The 18,838-nt window shown below is 34.9% G+C and overlaps 1 protein-coding gene across 7 annotated transcripts in view; it reads right to left on the reverse strand.

Moving 5' to 3' along the window:
* Positions 1–18,838, reverse strand: part of LOC141657323 (putative disease resistance protein RF9) — a 66,838-nt gene that overhangs the window by 17,301 nt on the left and 30,699 nt on the right. For 3 of the 7 annotated variants that reach the window (XR_012548721.1, XR_012548717.1, XR_012548716.1), the window contains exons 4-5: positions 7,917–8,010; positions 7,196–7,529 (exon numbers count right to left, since the gene is read on the reverse strand). The gene's annotated coding sequence lies outside the window, so the exon portion shown is untranslated. Of the gene's footprint in view, positions 1–7,082; positions 7,530–7,916; positions 8,011–18,838 lie in introns of those variants that run through there. The other 4 variants (XR_012548718.1, XR_012548719.1, XR_012548715.1 and 1 more) reach the window with 3 other exon arrangements.

The following is an 18,838-nucleotide window of genomic DNA, read 5'->3' on the forward strand; positions in this document are numbered from 1 at the left end:
GAGGAATGAAGTAGATGATGCAGGATGATAAAGATAACAAAGAAGACGAAAAATAAACAGATGCATGAAAAACAAAAAAGATGATCGTCTTAAAACCCTAATGACGAAACACAAAATTAAAGTGAACATACCTGATGATGATGATGATGATGATGATGATGATAAAGAGAACGAGCAGGATGATAAGGGAAGGCAACGGAATCTGGGCGTCAGAAACTGGGCGACGGCCGGCAACGAGAATGTAGAAAGCGGGGGAGAGAGAATAATAAACTCAGGATACCAACGGTTGAACTGATGTTGTGTGTGTTTGTGTGGTATGCTGTATGTGTTTGTAAATTAGTTTTTTATTAAGACAAACTATTGACAACGGGTCATCAAAACAAAACCGTTGTTATATGTTAATAACAACGAGTTAATAAAAGTCACCCGTTGTCATAACTTTATTACAATGGTTAAAATATACCCGTTGTAATATATTTTCACCAAATTTGCGCCAAAATGAAATATGTCTAAAAAATCATTGACAACGGGTAGAGGTACTACACCTGTTGTTGAAAATAATAACAACGGGTAGTGTCACTATAACCGTTGTTGATAGTAATAACAACGGGTAATTTCAATATAACCGTTGTTGAAAGTATAAACAACGGGTAATTTCAATATAACCGTTGTTATTGTTTAACACTTTTTTTAAATTATCAGAATTCCATTACCAAACTCAAATAATACATACCGTAATGTTAGAAGCACTATATACTGCAACATTATTCAGCAATTTCAACAACATCATCCACATCTAATAATAAGATCAAGAAAATAAGACAACACCAGCATGCATGCATAATGCATATCTACAGGATTTACCATGCCATGCAAATTTGGGAATCTTTAACAATGACCATTGGTTCTATTGGCTTTTTAAAGCTACCAAAAGCTAAAGACATACAACACATCTCAAACTTGCTATAAATTCAGAAAAGAGGCATCTCATTAGCTCCCCACAACTCATAAATAAATTAAACCATCAAATTACTGGTCTGAAAATGACTCAAAATGTTGGTCGTCCATATCACTGTGTCCCGATGAATGCCCCAGGCCACATAGATATAGACAATGGAAAATTTGCTGCCAAGAGTTTTAATCCTTTGAGGAATAAGCTTATTGAGCTGGGATACTCGGTCAGCAAAGTTAAGCCACGATGGGGGCCATGGGGATTCAAAGGGAGTCTACTCATTTATTTGGAACATCACCTGCACATGCAGAATCAGCATTTAATCTTGACATGATGTTTCAACTCAAAGGCCATGGCAGGAACGACTGGAATGCTCTGAATAGGTCAACACTCGAACCATACCTCTGGGTAGCCACAGACTCGGATGCTGAGCTTCTGAAGAATACCGTGGACTATGTCCAAGTGCCGTATGCGACCATCATTGATGGGCAGCAGTCGGCCAGGTCAGAAAGCGTCGATACCTACAACCAGGTTGTGGCTGTTTTCCAAGCAATGTACCTCTAAAACCCCTACAAAATGTGTCCGTGTCTGTGGCTGAAACTTCCAAGCAATGTCGTGTGTTATTTGTTGAGTGTCAAACTGTGTGTGTCTGTATCCGCCTATCATAAGCAGTGTCGTGGGCCTGTATGAAAAGGCAACTTAAATAAAGATAATGTGTAACCATGTGGTCTTGAAAGATTTCCAGTACGTTTGTACTAAATATGCAATTCCTTCTACTAATCTGTTCAATGGAGATAGTTATTTAAAAAAAAACTAAAAGGAAGATATATATATATATATATATATATATATATATATATATATATATATATATATATATATATATATATATATATATATATATATTTAAAAAATAAAAATAAAAATAAAAGCTACTATTTCATTATAAGATACAGTGGGTAGATCATATGAGAACGGAGGAAGTAATAACTTACATTATGGACCATCTCAGGATCGGGGACGTTTCTTGGATGTCATAGTTTCTTCGTTAACCCAAATACCTTCACCATGGTCATCACGCATATAGATGCTTTCAGTGTCCTCATGATCAGTGTCAACATCGTCGAAATAAGATACAGTGGTAGAGTGATTCATTCCCTCAAAAACGACATCCTGATCATCATCACCATTATCGGATGGACTACTCCTTCTACTCCTTATAGACAGTACAACAGACCACTTCTTATCCATAGGATCGGTGACATAGAACACTTGTTTAGCTTGGGATGCCATTATGAAAGGATCATCCTTATTATTGCCAACCTTACCCAGATTGACCAACGTAAATCCCATCTTATCCTTTCGGGCACAATGGATGTTGTTATCAACCCAGTTACATCGAAACAAAGGCATTGTGAAATCAATGTTTTCTAGTACCAATATTTCTTGAATAACACCATAATAAAGGCATTTTCCCCAATTAGGCTTTTTATCTTTTGAAGTAGCAAAGTGCATTGCCTCAAATTCAGAACTCACACCACTATTTTGCATTGTGCTCAACTCATCTTGCTCGTGGGTGTAAAAAGTATATCCATTAATGGCAAAACTGCTGTAAAAGGTGACCCTGGCATTTGGACCTAAACCAAGACGTTGTAACCTAGGAGAGATGTCATCACCAGTTTGATTCGTACACTCTAAGACAATATTCCTAAACCACTCTGCAAACGTCTTCGTATGCTCGTTTGCAATCCACTTCTCGGTCTTGTTTGGGTGATCGTATTTGAGCTCATCTTTGTGTTGTTGAATATAAGGTTGCACCTCATCTTCGTTGTTTAGCACATACGTATGTGCTAAATGCAACATTTCACGTGTCACAATTTTTTCAACCCGGCCCCTAATACCTTTTCCAAATCATCCAAATCACTATGACGATTCTTAGAACGCCAATCAACTCCTCAGGGGAGAGATGAGCGTAACAATATGAAAGAGTTTCGTCTAAAATAGCGCGTTCAGCAATACAACCTTCCGGACGATACCGATTAGATGTATAGTCCTTGTAGACTTTCATCAATCTTTCGAAAGGATTCTGGTATCTCAAGTACACGGGCTTAAGGTACAAAATCTCCCTAACCAGGTGAATGGTCAGATGAATCATGATAGTGAAGAAAGAGGGTGGAAAATACATTTCCAACTGACAAAGAGAGGTTACAACGAGGTCCTGCAATGAATCCGCGTCATCGGGATCGATGACTTTCTCGCATATGGACTGGAAGAAGAGACAGAATCTAGTTATAGCATATCTTACCTTTTCAGGTAAAATGGAACGAATAGCCACAGGTAGTAATTGTTGCATCAAAGTGTAACAATCATGTGACTTTAACCCGATGAGTTTTAGGTCTTGCATCAACACTAGGCTTTTGATGTTCGAAGAATAACCATGTGGCACTTTAATTCCATTCAAGCATGCACAGAACTCTTTTTTCTCATTCCGTGAAAGGGTATAAGCTGCTGGCGGTAAAAATGTACGATTACCTCTCTTCTGTGGTGCCAACTCTAGCCTAATACCCATCATTTTCATATCTTCCCCTAGCTGCGCGTTATCCTTTATTTTACCGGGAACATTCAGAAGGGTATTGATAATATTATCACAGACATTTTTCTCAATGTGCATGAAATCGAGGCAATGCCTAACCTCCAGGTCAGGCCAATATGGAAGTTTATCAAAAAATAAGGATCTTTTCTTATACCCACGAGTAGACAATTTAGAGCCGCTCTTCTTCCCATAATATATCTCAATATGCTTTACTTTCTGATAAACTTCATGCCCACTCAAAATTCTAGGAGGTTGACAAAGTTCTTGTCTTCCATTGAATGCTTTCTGCATCTTGCGATAACAAAGGTCATGATACAAGAACCTCCTATTTCCCATATACACATACTTACGAGAAGACTTCAAGTATTCAGACTCGATATCCTCGCTCCCCACACAATGGACAAGCCTCTTTCCCATGAACTGTGTGCCCAGAAAGGTCGCCATAAGCCGGATAGTCAGATATTGTACACAATAACATCGCTCTCAAATTGAAAGTTTCGTTCTTATATGCATCAAATACTTCTATCCCACTATCCCACAACATTCGCAAATCATCTAGAAAAGGTTCCAAATAGACATCTATATCATTTCCCGGTTGTTTAGGGCCGAAAATTAACAACGACAACATCAAATACTTTCTTTTCATGCACACATATGGAGGTAAGTTATAAATAGCCAACACTACTGGCCAAGTACTATGTTGGCTTCTCATATTTCCGTGTGGGTTCATTCCATCAGTGGATAGCGCTAGACGTAAGTTTCTAGGTTCATTGCCGAACTCGGGATACTTAGCGTCGAACGATTTCCATTGCATACCATCTGCCGGGTGTCTTAGCTTTCCATCATTTATTCTTCCTGTTTCATGCCAAGTTAACATTTTTGAATCATCGGGATTCGCATAAATCCTTATGACTCTTGGTATCAATGGAAAATACCATAACACCTTAGCCGGGATCCCTTCCTTATCCTTATAAAGCCACTCCAAACATTTAGGGCAATTGGTTAAGTTTTGATATAATTTCCGATACAATATGCAATTATTTGGACATGCATGTATTTTCTCATATTTCATACCCACTCCTCTTATTAGTTTTTTCGCCTCATATGTCTTAACAGGTAGAACATTACCATCTGTAAGCAACTCCTTTATCAAAGCTAAAAAACTAGTGAAATACGTGTCACTCACCCCATTTGCCCCCTTGATATTATACAACTTCACCACAGCCGACATTTTTGTGAACTTACAACCAGGATACAGAGGTGCTTCAGATTCACACAACTTCTCATACATGTTGTTAAGGTCATCCCAATTAATAGTGTCATCACCTACATCTTCAAAAGCATTCGACTCATCATCATTTTCTTCATTATCTATAGACCCAACATTCAACTTCTCCGCTTCCAACTCTTCCAACTCAAAAAACTCGGCAAACTCGGGATCATCAGTTGGCCTTTCGTGTACCTCAACATCATCTTCTTCAAAGCTATTCTCGTCCTCTAATGGTTCCCCATGAAAAATCCAACGTGTATAGGATCGACTAAATCTCCACTTTTCTAGGTGTATTTTAACGTCCGGAAAAGCCATATACCTAATATTACCACATCTTTCACAAGGACATGCAATACTAGAAGAACCTTTCAAATTGTTTGAAACGACTTCATAAAATTCAGCTAAACCATCCTTATAGTTGCGGTCACTTATATTTGCATCAATCATCCAAGTTCGAGTAATTTTTCTACATTCGTAATATATAGGTAACTAATTCAGAAAATCCAATAATAGGCAAACAAATAAACGAAATTCAGGAAAGCAATTAAGCTAAATTATCAACAAATTAGATAATAACCCAAAAAATTCACAAATTCAAAAATAATCGACATTCATTGGCCAGGAAATTGAACATACAATCCTATATCTATAAGCGTTGCTAAGAAACATATATACCTGATTGATAAACACGATGAGGGAGAGAAGACGGTGACAACAGTGACGGAGATGAAGACAAAGAGACGATCATGGAGGAATGGAGGATGATATTAGTGTATAGTAGCAGTATTAGCTTGTGTTTGTGTTTGTGTTTGTGTTTGTGTTTTGTAGCGTATAGCAGAATAAAGAAATCTGTTGTTCTTAAGATTTGCATAACATTAATAACAACGGGTATTCAGTCTACAACCATTGTCACAACCTAATAACAACGGGTTCTAAAAAAACCGTTGTAATTACTTTTCACTAATTTTGCGCCAAATTATTAACAACGGTTAAAATGTATTACAGATTCAACCGTTGTTATTAGTTTTTATATTAAAAACGGTTTTTAAAGTATGACCCGTTGTTAAAACCAATAACAACGGTTAACAACATAGAACCGTTGTAATTAAGTTTGGTAAAATTCGCGCCATCCATTCTACAACGTCTTATGATGATTTTCGTGAATAAGCGTTATTAAAGGGCCGTTGTAGTTGCTTGTATTTGTAGTAGTGGAAGGTCACATCATAACACTAAAAATATGTCACCATTTTAGAATCATAGATGTCACATTTGTACTACTAATAAATATTATCACATTTGTACTACTAATAAATATGTGACCATCTTAGAATACGTCACCATCTTAGAATCACAGATGTTACCATGTTAGACTCAAACATTGTCACAAATGTTACCATGTTAATCTCACTAAAACAAACACATATCACATGTAAGATGGTTACCTCATAACACTAAAAATATGTCACCATTTTAGAAAGACTACTATAATGCAAGATGGTCACATGTTAACACTAAAGTATATGTCACCATACTTACTTATTATGGTTACCTTTTTAAGATTTTTAGATGCTCTCACATATAATCAACCACATCTAAAAATAGGTACATCAACTCAATATGATGATCACATTTCCACTACTAATACATATGTAACCATGTTCTTCATAGATGTCACCAGATTAAGCTAAGCTAATAATACAATTATAATGTTCAACAAACTCAAACATACGTACATTTCTAAACTATGGTGGTCACTATTTAAACAACAACACATACGTCACAATGTTAACTAATATATGTCATCATGTTAAGATATATGGAAATCGCAAACTAAAGTATATTTTCTAACAAAAGTGGTCACATAATAAAGATTTTATAATATGTCACTATGTGTTAATGTAGATGTTATGATGCTAAGTTCATGTCACAAGATCTTTAGTCTATTATGTTACTATGTTAAGATCTTTAGTCTACAATAAGGTTATCACAAATACAGTCACAAGGATATGTTAGAATATTAAGATTTATTCATCACAAGAGATATGGTACATTTACTCGTCAAAATGGTCACATTTTAAAGATGACAAATATGTGACAATGTTTAAAGCATAGCTGTTACCCTTTTAATGTCAGGTCAAAGCACTCAAACAGAGCCACATAACCCTGACAGGGTCACATTTCTCGATAAATTGGTGACATTTCTGAGGTAAAATGGTCACATTTTAAAGATGACAAATATGTGACCATGTTTTAAGCATAGCTGTTACCTTGTTAATGTCAGGTCAAAGCACCCAAACAGAGCCACATAACCCTGACAGGGTCATATTTCTCAGATAAATTGATCACATTTCTCGATAAAATGGTCACATATTCACCTTACCGTCTACCGTGGTTGTCTCTTCCTTGCTCTTCTTTTTTGCACCAAGAGCAGCTGCCATTTTCACGACTTTATTCAACACCTCTGCCAAACCACCATCCTCGGATTCCGACACTTGCTTCTCCTCCTCATCACTGTCTTCCTTCTCCTCCTCACCACTGCCTTCCTCCTCACCACTAGCTTCCCTATCCTCTTAAGCACTGGCTTTCATCTCCTCTGAAATCTCATCTGACCCATCACTGTCTTCCCTTTCATCCATATCCATCGGATCTCTAAATGAAACCCGAGATTTCACTTTCTCTTTACCCTTTTGCATCGGATGCTTCCCTTTTCCTTTCTTCTCATCTAGTCATCCATGAATAGTGTAATTAATTAATTTTACCAACCAAAAAAATTTCCTTCAACACAACAAACACCATTGATTACATCTATTCATGCATGCATGGTCAATCTGATTGTTTTTACATTAACAACATTTATTAAAACTAATGTGACTGTTTTTACAACCACTTTAATTACAATAATGTCATCATTCTTTACAAAACAAAAAATCAACATGTTGAACAATTCCATTGAACACATCTATTCATGCATGCATGGTTAATACACAAAATCCACCAATAAACAACATTTATTTAACCTAATTTGACCGATTTTAAAACCATTTTAATTACAATAATGTCAACATTTTTTACTAAACAAAAACCAAAATCTTGAAGAATACCTTCCATATTTTTCTTCGGGAGTGTACTCCTAGCCATTTGTTTCTTCCCCATCGTCTTCAGGAGCTCAATCAAATGTTACCACACTAACTCAACCTGGGTGAGATAGAGAATAGCACCGGAGATGAAGATGGAGAGTAGCACCGGAGAAGATTGTGTTTGATTTTTTATAAATTTTGATTTGGTGAGGGGTTTATTGATGACAGGGGATGTAATTGATAAGGATGAGGATTTGATGAGAGAGGGAAAGTATGGCACAGGTTACTAAGTTCTCGTCATATGGGGAAGCTCCCCTTCCCTCCTTTTTTATTACTAGTTGGTTGCACCGCGCGCGATGCGCGCGGTCCCCCAAGATATTTTTATCGACTTATTTGGTAAATTAAGACGGTTGTTGTGCAACAGCTTGTTTGTAAATTCGGTGTACTGTAGTCTACTTGTTATTGTCAGTTTATATTTTTTCGCACTATATACATTTATCTATTTATTTTTTGTTCCTGTTTAATAATTTTTAAAGGTCTTACTTTATTGCCGTTGTTAATAATCTCGTATTGCGTACATTTTAAATATATTTCTAATTTTTTTTTCGCGTGCCCAGTTAAAGTTTTGAAATATGCACATGTTAAATTATCTGCTTTTGTTCGGGATGTTATTTTTGTGATAAATTAATATTTTAATTTATAATGGCATTACCTCTTTGATGATATGGGTCATCTTAGTGTGTAAAACAATGGATATTGTTTGGTTAAGTAAGTTAATATAAGGCCATATAAAATGTGTAATATTTTAATATTCTCCATTCTTCTGTACCTTTCTCTAAATTTCGTTAAGTTTTTCATGTCAACATTCTAATGCCTTCTTCATCTAGCAAATGGCTAAGGAATGACCCAATTGAAGACCTTGAATTTCGAAATCTAATTTTTTATTTCTGTGGTAGGATTGCAGTTTTAAAGATATCGGGTTCCACATCGAATCCCTGAAAAGCTTATTTGAAGTGTCTTGATTGCGTCAGATTTCTTATGTGGTTAATTGATGAACATGTTTTTAAGAAAAAAACTTTGGAAAGGATGAATGTTTATGAAGATGGAGACTTAATGGGATTGAAGATGAATAATGAAGTACTTAAATTTGAGCTTAATGGGTTGAAGATGAAGTCTGAAGAAGTTGCTACCTTCATGAAGTTTATGTTTAGGCTTAATGCTTTATTTTTCATCTTTGTTTTAGTAGCTGCTCTGCTTAAAATGCAAAAGTTTGAAATTTCACGAAAGTTTGAAGAACTTTCTGTTCCATTTAGAACTTGTACCGTCTAATTCAACATAAGGTTTGCAGCATCTAACCCATCTAAGCCAAGATTTATAAAAGATGCATTCGGTTTGCATGCATGCAGTAGTACATTTCTGTCAAAATAGATGCCATGTTTCACCCTCCATTGTTCAACAACCAAACATCGAAAAAAAAAGATAGTTCATGGATTGTCAAATTCTTCTACTGCAGCTCCATTCAATCCGACAAAACGCATTCTACAATTTACATACACCCTTGAACTTTCTTCGAGTAAAATCAGACTCCACTATCTTTCTACATCCACATCCTTTTCACAAAATCCGATTCAGCAGCGGTTATGAAATTCTTCACATTCTGCTGAAGAAAGCTGCACATGTTATGTCATTTCAAAAGTATAAAAGCATACTTGCAGTTTTAGATAATGTGTAATAGGAGCTGTTAAATGTTCATGTTTTATCTATGATTATATTTGACCACAGTTCTGGTACAGCCACAATCAGAATGAGGCATGCAAAACATCTTACCTTTCATATGGTAATAGTATTATGATTTATTGGCAAAATTGTTATATCGTAATATGAGGAATTTCGCTGTATTCAGTTATCTGTTATAAACTGATAACTTAAGAGTTAAAATTGGAGGCGGAGCTTTTCTCTTTGATTGTTCATTTTAAAATTGGCAGTTTGGTGCTAATTCTTTTCTGCAATACATTAAGACACTGATATGGAATGAGCATAAGCTTAAACCGTCTCGGGTAAACAAGGACATATCTTGGTTTACCTCTGCATAGTGCTTTATTTGTCTATCTAAAATTAGAACTGAAGTAACTGTCATCGTTTACCATTGGCAGCATACAATCAATTATCCTATAAAAAAGACTAACATGGAAGGACTATCTATTCATCACTGATTCTGCACATCAGTGAATCGTTATGTAAACGATTAAGCATGGTACTATTTCATATTGATGGTGCTCATAGTATAATGAATTTCCTCTGAATTTACGAACGGAAGAAATCTCAAAACCAGAACAACTACTAACATCTGATTGGTTTCAACCGTGAATGGTTAACATGCTTAAATTACGTTATTTTTTGCTAAATAAATGATACTAAGTCAGACATGTTAATGTTGTACTTGTAAATGCAGAATTTTGGCATGGAAAAGACTATTCATGAGAAAGCATCAAAGAGTATAAGTAAAGAAATATTGTAGGATCAAGGGCAATTTTAAATTTGACAACATCAATTTGACTTAGCAGTGTGAGATTGACTGTTTTACTTCGTAACCTTTCACTTGCAAACCGTATTTGGGAAGCATTGCTAACCTCACAGTTTCGCGCCTTACACAAACCGTATTTGGGAAGCATTGCTAACTGTATTTTGAAATTAGTTTTGCAGCAGTTGTTGTAGAGTTTGGATATTATATTTTAGAGCAATGTCCAATATGCAAATATCATCTAAAAAAGAAAACCATTCTAGATATGTTGTGATGGCGAAAACTATTCCCTAATAAATTGGCCCATAAACATTCTAGCAAGACATCGATTTATAATGGCTCTTGAGTAGGCAACAAAATGTAAATAGAAATATATATTATGCATATCATATATGTTTGAAAATGGCCAATGATGACTGTAAGTCTGCAGCAGGCAAATTTCATCCAATAATTTAGAGTGAAAATGCAAACTTCTTAGCTTAAGTTATATAAGCCTTAATTAAACAGACAAAAGAGCGTAGATTTTTCTAGATATTCTTTCACTGGCAGATGATTTTCAATGGTAAGCGTTGTACCTGTTTTGGCCTCTCTTTCTTTTTGCCAGTCTCCTGTGATACGCCTGTTTGTCCTTGCGGGACTTGTAGTAGGCGCAGATGCAGAACCGCTGAACCAATCTTCTTTTCCTTGATAATGTAATCATCCCATCGTTGTTTTCCCTCACAAGCTGGTTAATATAATCCTGGTCGACCTTAGAAGTGTCTGTGCCTATGATAAACCATTTTTCCCAACACTTGCAGACTTGGGACATGCTTTGCTTATCAGATTTACAGAGCCTGTTAAAGATACAGTTGATAATAGGCTCTAAAGTGAGGAATTCATGTGGTTGTGCATCGCCATTTGGGATAGCCATCTCCACCTTGTGAGTTGTGAATATATATTTCCATGCATACGTTTCTTCCTTCCATCCCACGTAGCCCTGAATGAATTCTTGTTTGTCAGAGTCGTTTCTATAAACCTGTCTTGGGCATTTGAATGGTAGCATAATTGGCAGTTACTATTGTTTTATCTTCCCTGGTTATTTTTTTAAGGAGTATAAATTATGGAAGATGGTGAATTAATTATAGGATTAAATATGTGGGTAGTTACTTCGAATATGAACCGTCAATTAGATTAATTAGTCATGATTAAGCCACTTAACTTGTGCATGGGAACCTGTAAATTGCCGTGTGAAATTGACCATTGCCAGACAACAGTCATTCTTTTGCACAGTAACTGTCAAATCTTCCTGGCGTCAGTTTGTGGGTGCGGTAAGTTTAGATTAGAATTGTGACTATTTATTTACTTGGTATATTTAGAAGTCGGATTAATCGAAAGTCTCTAAAACCGTTCAATTTAGAAATTTTCATTTTAGACGTTCGCCATTTTTTAATAGTTTAAGACAGATATTGGTCTTTCACATAAATGCAAGTAAGAGGATAGGTAGTGGGAATTGGATATCCCCAATTGTTTCTGATTTGGCTTTTTGTTAAACAAATATTTTATGTTTTAAGTTTAATACGTATCTTGGTTGTCTAAATTAAGAAATTTTGTTATTAATAATTTATTAGTTGTTTTTAATCACTTGACAGTTAGTATATGTGCATGTAAAAACCCGTTTTTTATAATAAAAATTTGTGTATAACTGTGTTGTGACGAAATTAGCAGCAAACATGAGAGTACCTGTTTATATATCTTATTTTTAGGACATAGTAAATGCAATATCTTCCTTTGTAGTTGCAATATCTTTAGTTCTTTCTTACAATTAAGATATTTGATTTTATTTATTTGGTAAATTAAGATGGTTATTGTGCATCAGCTTGTTTTTTACATTAGCGTAATTTATTGCCCTCAATATTTTTTTTATAAGCCGTTATTTTATTGTCGTTTTTAATAATTTGGTTGTTCCTACATTTTTCATCTATTTCGTGTTGATTCTTTTTCTTGTGTCAATTTCAAGTATAATCAGTTTGATGATATGGGTCATGTTAGTTTGTCAAACAATGGACCTTTTTGGGTTTAGTAAATTAATATAAGCCCAAATAAAATATGTTGGGCCTAGTAATCAGTCGTAGATTTGGTTTGAAAATCTTTTTGCATTGTAATAGTGGCCCAGTTTGTTTAAATCTGCACTTGTTATCGTTCTCTTCTATCTTACTTATCCTTCGTTAGGCTCGTAGTTTTCTTAGTTTGCTTTAAACAAAAGTTGGTCCGCTGTCCATCCAAACTTCAAAAATATTTTTTAAAAATAGATTTATCCATTCGAATATATTTTGCATGTTGAATGTTGTGGAATGCTTAATTATAAATATGTTTAAATCTGTTTTATCATAAGCATTTTAAAATAGAATAAGCTAACCTTGGCTGCATTTGCCATTTGAATAGTACCATTACATTTCTTTTTCATAAATATTGGTACATTGCATTAATCTGACATGTACATTTGAATAAACGCTGCATAAACATTTCCGTATGCAGATATTTCTTCTCCATTAGCTTCATAATCTGCTGCATTTCTGAGGACAGTAGATACCGGTACATATTGTACATTTCTGGTTTCGAAATACTGTCGATCATATTCAGTCGCAATCCAAAGGTATGGTTGGTATCGCTGAATTTCTGTAGACGGTGTGTTTTGGAAATTGGTGCGACCGTGATTTGCTTTCTCAAACATTTTAGAAAGCTTGAAAGCAGAAATGCATTCGTCAGTTGAAGACCCGAACTCGATTATAACAACTCTTGCAAACTCATCTTCATTTGTCTCCCAAACAATCCTGATTTTTGTTACTAAGTATCCAAGGCTCCTCAGGGTATCTCTTACTATTGTAAAGTTTTTGCAAACATACTTGCCATTTTCATAATGGCCAGGTGCATTTGCCAAAACACAGGAAAATGGTTTAATATAGGTGATAGACATAATATTTGTGTGGTAGTGTATGTTTTCTGTCTTTGGTAAAGTGTTGGAATGGGTGTTTAGATCTGAATATTTATAGGCAAATGTGTGGTATACTGTTACCTTTCAACTTAGATATTCAAATTGTATAGAATTTGGATATATTCTCCTACATGTATAGTCAAAAAAACTGTTGTATAGCAGGGTTTCTTTTTCATTTTTATTGGAAATTGTTATGTATTGACAGTGATACTGATTACTTTTGGTTGTGCAAAGGGAATCTGTTCCTTGTTTTTTCAATGCGTATGGGACCGTTTTACAGGTTGGTTTACACCCAAAGTACTCTGTATCTCACCTTGTAGCTATCCAAAGATATGGCCCTTGCTCTGGCCTGTAAGTTGCGTAGTAGTCGTCTCTGCCACGCCCTACTTTTTCGAATTTCTCTGCTAATTTGAATGCCAACTTGCAGGCTGTATCATCTTCACCAAACTCAATTCGTACAATTCTATTGAAATGTCTTGCTGCTGTGGAAGTAGTAATGCAGATTCCTTCAATGTTGTATCCCTGCCTGTTTAGCGTGTTAGCGAGATTGCTGAGATTCCGTGGGATGTATATGCCTCCTTCTATTTTCCCAGGAACATTAGCTAAAATGCAGGTGTATGGGTATATAAACATATTGGCCATTTTTGTATCTTTATTTGGGTAGTTTATCTGTAGTTTGGATTTCTTAGATATGATTTTTGTTGTAAATTTGGTGCTTTAATATAGTGGTGGATTTATTGGTGTTGTTTAATACTGTATTGGGAATTTATATAGCAATTTATTGATTCATTGGTTGTTTATATGCAGTTTTGATTCAATGGTTTTCCTTATTAATTGCATTGTAAATGACTGATTATTTGTTAATTTAGAAACCTTAGAATTCCTTGCATTTGAATAGCCAGGATTTTGTATACTGAAATTATTGGTTAATTTGAAACTGCAAATTCATTGTTAATTTTTGTCCATACGTTTAAATTGTTATTACTGAATGTGAAACTGGCAATTTATGCCAATTAATCATTTGTAGATTTGTTTTTAAAATCGTTCGACATTGTAATAATGGCGTAGTTTTCTTTAATCCGCACCCGGCATCGTTCTCTTGTATCTTACTTATCCTCCGTTAGGCTCTTAGTTTTCTTAGTTTGCTTTAACAAATGCATATCATTCATTTTCTGTGCATGTAAATACCCCCTTTTTTTTATATTATAAATTTGTGGATGAACTTGTTGTGTCATTTATATCGTTGAAGGGTTATCTTTCGGCTGAAATTAGCAGCAAACATGAAAGTACTTGTTTATACATCTTATTTTTAGTACATAGTAAATGCAATATCTTTCGTTTTAGTTGTTAGATTACCAAAACACGAATAATTAGTAGCTTCTGGAGTGGCGGAAGTATACCCTTTAACTGCTCTTGACTCTCCTAATCAACTAAGTTTCGCATTTTTTCCTGCCTAGCCACTACAATTAGAAATGCAATTTAATAAAGCATGAGTTTTCTCCTTTTGTTTATGTTTATTATATATTGGTTTAATTATTGACTTTTTCGATTGCAATACAGTCATAAGTAATTTATTTTGGGATTAGCTATTTGTATTTTGTATCCTCAATTCCTGAATACTACGGCATGCCTGTGTTCACGGTTGTTATAGACAGTTGCATTGCTAGTCAGTAAAGGATGTGGTTATTTGGGTGAGTTATAAACGTTGGCAGTCATTGACAAACGCTGTCGCACGCATCATAGGAGTATGTTTAGTCGTAAATCCCTTAACATATAACCTATGAATGACATAATCTATATATGATGTTTGGTTTCATAGTAACAGCATGCAGTATTGGTTATGTAGCGCTGATATCCAAATTCAGGCACACCTGCATTCAGTCTGCAGCTGTAGCAATTAGACCTTATTCTAGGTTTGTACTTAGCCATGTCTGGTGCTGCCCACCATTCAGAACGAATTAGTTTGTAAGAACACGTATCTTTTATTTCCTACAAAGGTGCACTGCAGACTTGGCATCGTTGTTACGTTTAGGTGTTTTGTTTTTAAAAGGCACATTATACCAATATTTGTGCTACTGCGGCCGTTACGAGTTTCTTCTATATTTTTCGCCCAAATTCTAATTCGCTGCTTCTAGTTACTAAGGCTGCTTAGTTCATGTGATGCGTAATGAATTTTAACTGGCGAATAGTCCGTAAATGATCAGAATATCAACAAATAAAGATTACGCATGAACAAGTTAATAGCCTTTCATTTAAACACAAAGTTCTGGCTTGCTTAATTGACAACAAAAAGTTTACATAAACAGCAGTAAATGGGCATTGTTAACACTCCTATTACTTCTATGCCCAGTAAAATCAACAGATAAACTGTTCTACTGTTTATGTAACCATTTTCTTTATGAAAGAGGATGGTGTCAAAATACTTGTAATATTAGAAATTATAAACAGACCCATATGTAGTAAATCCTAAAAAGTCATTCAACATGATATAAATTACGACACATAATTTAGTTGCTATCCGAAAACGGAATACCTAAGATGCTTCATAGCAACCTAAAAATCCAGCACGCACTTCATTGCAGTCCAGTAATCTTCCTAATTGTCTGAATCATAGTAGCCCTCACTACCAGATTCATCGCGGACTTGTTGCAGACATTCTAATTCCTCCTTGTATTCATCCCTGTCAAGTTTCCTGTGAAACTTACGCCTTTCCCTTGCACTTGTGTAGTATTTGCATTTGCAATAGAGCTCCACCAATCTATTCTCTCTTGTCACCATTATTAAACCTTTTCGGTTTTCCCTCACCAACTGCCTCTTATAATCTATCATGACCTTTGATGTATCGGTGCCCACCAAGAACCACTTTGCCTACCTTCTATATGCCTCCGCCATGTTTTTCTTATCATTCTTTTGAAGCCTTTGAAAAACGTTTCTCATTATATCCTCTAGATCAATTGCAGGATGGTGTTCCTCTGGCCCATTTGCTGATTCTCTTTCTCTGGATACCTTTTCAAAGATATTCTTACACTTAAACTGTTTAACTTTCCACCCCACATACCCTCTAACAAACTTGGTTTTGTCGTCATCCCTTTTGAAGTATGGTCTGGTGCATGTAAATTTGGCCATATTATATTCAGATTTGTGGTGATGAATTGTTTACAGTTTGTTTTTCTTGGATGTTGAAGATTTGATGATGATTGAAAATGGGGGCGTTTTATGTACTTAGTGATTAAATATTGTCAATTAGTACTTGGAAGTTACCAAAACCAATGCGTGAACAGTTAGGGCCTTTCTAATGACCATAGAAAATTCAGCATGCAGTCATCATTAGTCTCGTCATTTCAAACCTTTTCACCTTCTTACACAAGTTAAGTGTACTTGTTAATTTTTATAATCCTTGTGCCTCTGAATATGCGGAATAGTACGTGTGTGGACTTTCTATTTTTTGTGTTTGGTTAATTATTAGTAGTACGTGTTTTTAAAACTGTATTAACTTTATTCGGTTTTCATTACGTGTGTGAATATTGTTAGTCACCGTCTCGTTTTTTTTGTTTTGGGAAGAAACAATCATTCAGATCATTTAAAATTCTACCAATATATCTTATCAATACAAATGAAACGCAAAATAAAGGAGATCTCATTAACGTAATAAGTAATAATATATCAAATGTTCATTTATGTGGTTAAATGCATCTTATCAATTTGTTTCTTTAATTGTCCGGTAGATGAAGAGATTTAGAATGTCGCTTATCGTTTGTTTTTTTTTTCGTAACTAAAATATTTGTGGTACATGGCGTACTTCCAAGCTAAGATTTGGGATAAAGTGGTATGATTTTGAGACTTGTCTTAAGATGTGTCTTGGTTTTCCAAGATTCAACTTGAGACCCATGAATAGTAATTGTGAGTGGTAAATGTCGATGGTACATGTAGAGAAGATAAGTTTTTAAGTCTTAGGGATAAAGTAAAATAAATAGTTTTATTTTAATCGAGTCTTTTAAATAAAATAGTAATATTTGTAATGTTGGTGGGGCTCCAAACAGGGCTTGGGACAAACATAGTCTTTTGGTTTATTAGCAAAAAATAGTAGGCATGTAAAGATACATTTACATTTTAAAATAATGCAACCTTGCCGATTTGAAATGTGATGCTAACTCTAAATTTTTTAAAAATTCAATTTAATAAGTCAGGCACACAGATTTAAATAAATGTTGCAGTGCTGAAAACAATCTTAAAATGTTTAAATGAAACTGATTAAAGAATCATTGTATGATTGCATATAACCTGTAAATCTTAATACAAGGTAGGTCTTTACTTTATTGCCAAAATTTGTGACTGTTAATATCAGCACTGCAGAGTCGTAACCAGAGTCCCTCGTCACATAATCCAGAAAGTGTGGTGTCTGTCTGTGTATAATGTCAAGGAAGTCTTGAAGTATTGCTCTAGTACCAGGCACAGACGCTGGTGACTCAAAACAACATTTATAATTCAGTGGTTCAGTTGATACAGAAAATATAAATTGAACTCTTAAATGTAAGTTAGTCGGTGTAAATTAGGGTTTACTTGTGCATCTGAACTTCATTAGCCATGATGACAGGGGTTTACTTGTGCATCTGAACTTGTAAACTGTGCAGTGAAATTGACTATTGGACAGATAATAACCACTCCACTGAACAGTAATGTCAAATCTTAATGACGTAATATTTTGAGCTGCCTATTACTCCGTATTAGATTGCAATGGATATTATTTAGTTTGGTTTTAGAGTAACCCATGTCCCTATTTTATTTTTTGGGTTGTTTTTTGTTAAAGTTTTTAATTTGTTGTTAAATTGTCTAAGGTAAAAGTTCTCTGTGGTACTTCGATTGAAATAATGCTGCTTTATTTCTGCGTATTGCGAGAATATTGACTGTATTTTGGTAATTTGAGAGATGCTTGGTCGACATGTATTGAAAAGACAGTCTTTTATTGATGACATCTATAATTTACATCTCATTAAGTTTTTCCACTAAACATCATTCTCTTGTTCTTGCTGCCATAAAGAACTCATGAACTTTTGACTTGAACTAATTATTTCATCTGCGAAACACTAATTTCGCTTACTATTGTTGGGAAGTTGCCAAAATGTGCCTTACCATCCAAGAGCACCAAAGTTGATCAGTTATTGGTGACCATCCAGTACTTAGGTGTGAGATACCTTTTGGAGCACCCACTTTAGTACGTTTTCCCGATACCATGACTTAGCCGGCGAAACCTGTATGCATATTGTATTTGTTTTCACCCTTTGCTCAATGTGGACAAGGCGCTCTTTTTTCTCCTGAAATACAAATAAGACAGCAACATCTTAAGGCCAATAGACAGGTAAAAGCAACTGATACTGTTAGGTATTTAGTTAATTGAGTTAATAGCCTCTAGAAAGATGTTTATAATACACCTTAAATTTGTTGGTGCATTTTATT

The sequence above is a fragment of the Silene latifolia genome, chromosome 5, assembly GCF_048544455.1.
Source record: "Silene latifolia isolate original U9 population chromosome 5, ASM4854445v1, whole genome shotgun sequence".
NCBI lineage: Eukaryota > Viridiplantae > Streptophyta > Magnoliopsida > Caryophyllales > Caryophyllaceae > Silene > Silene latifolia.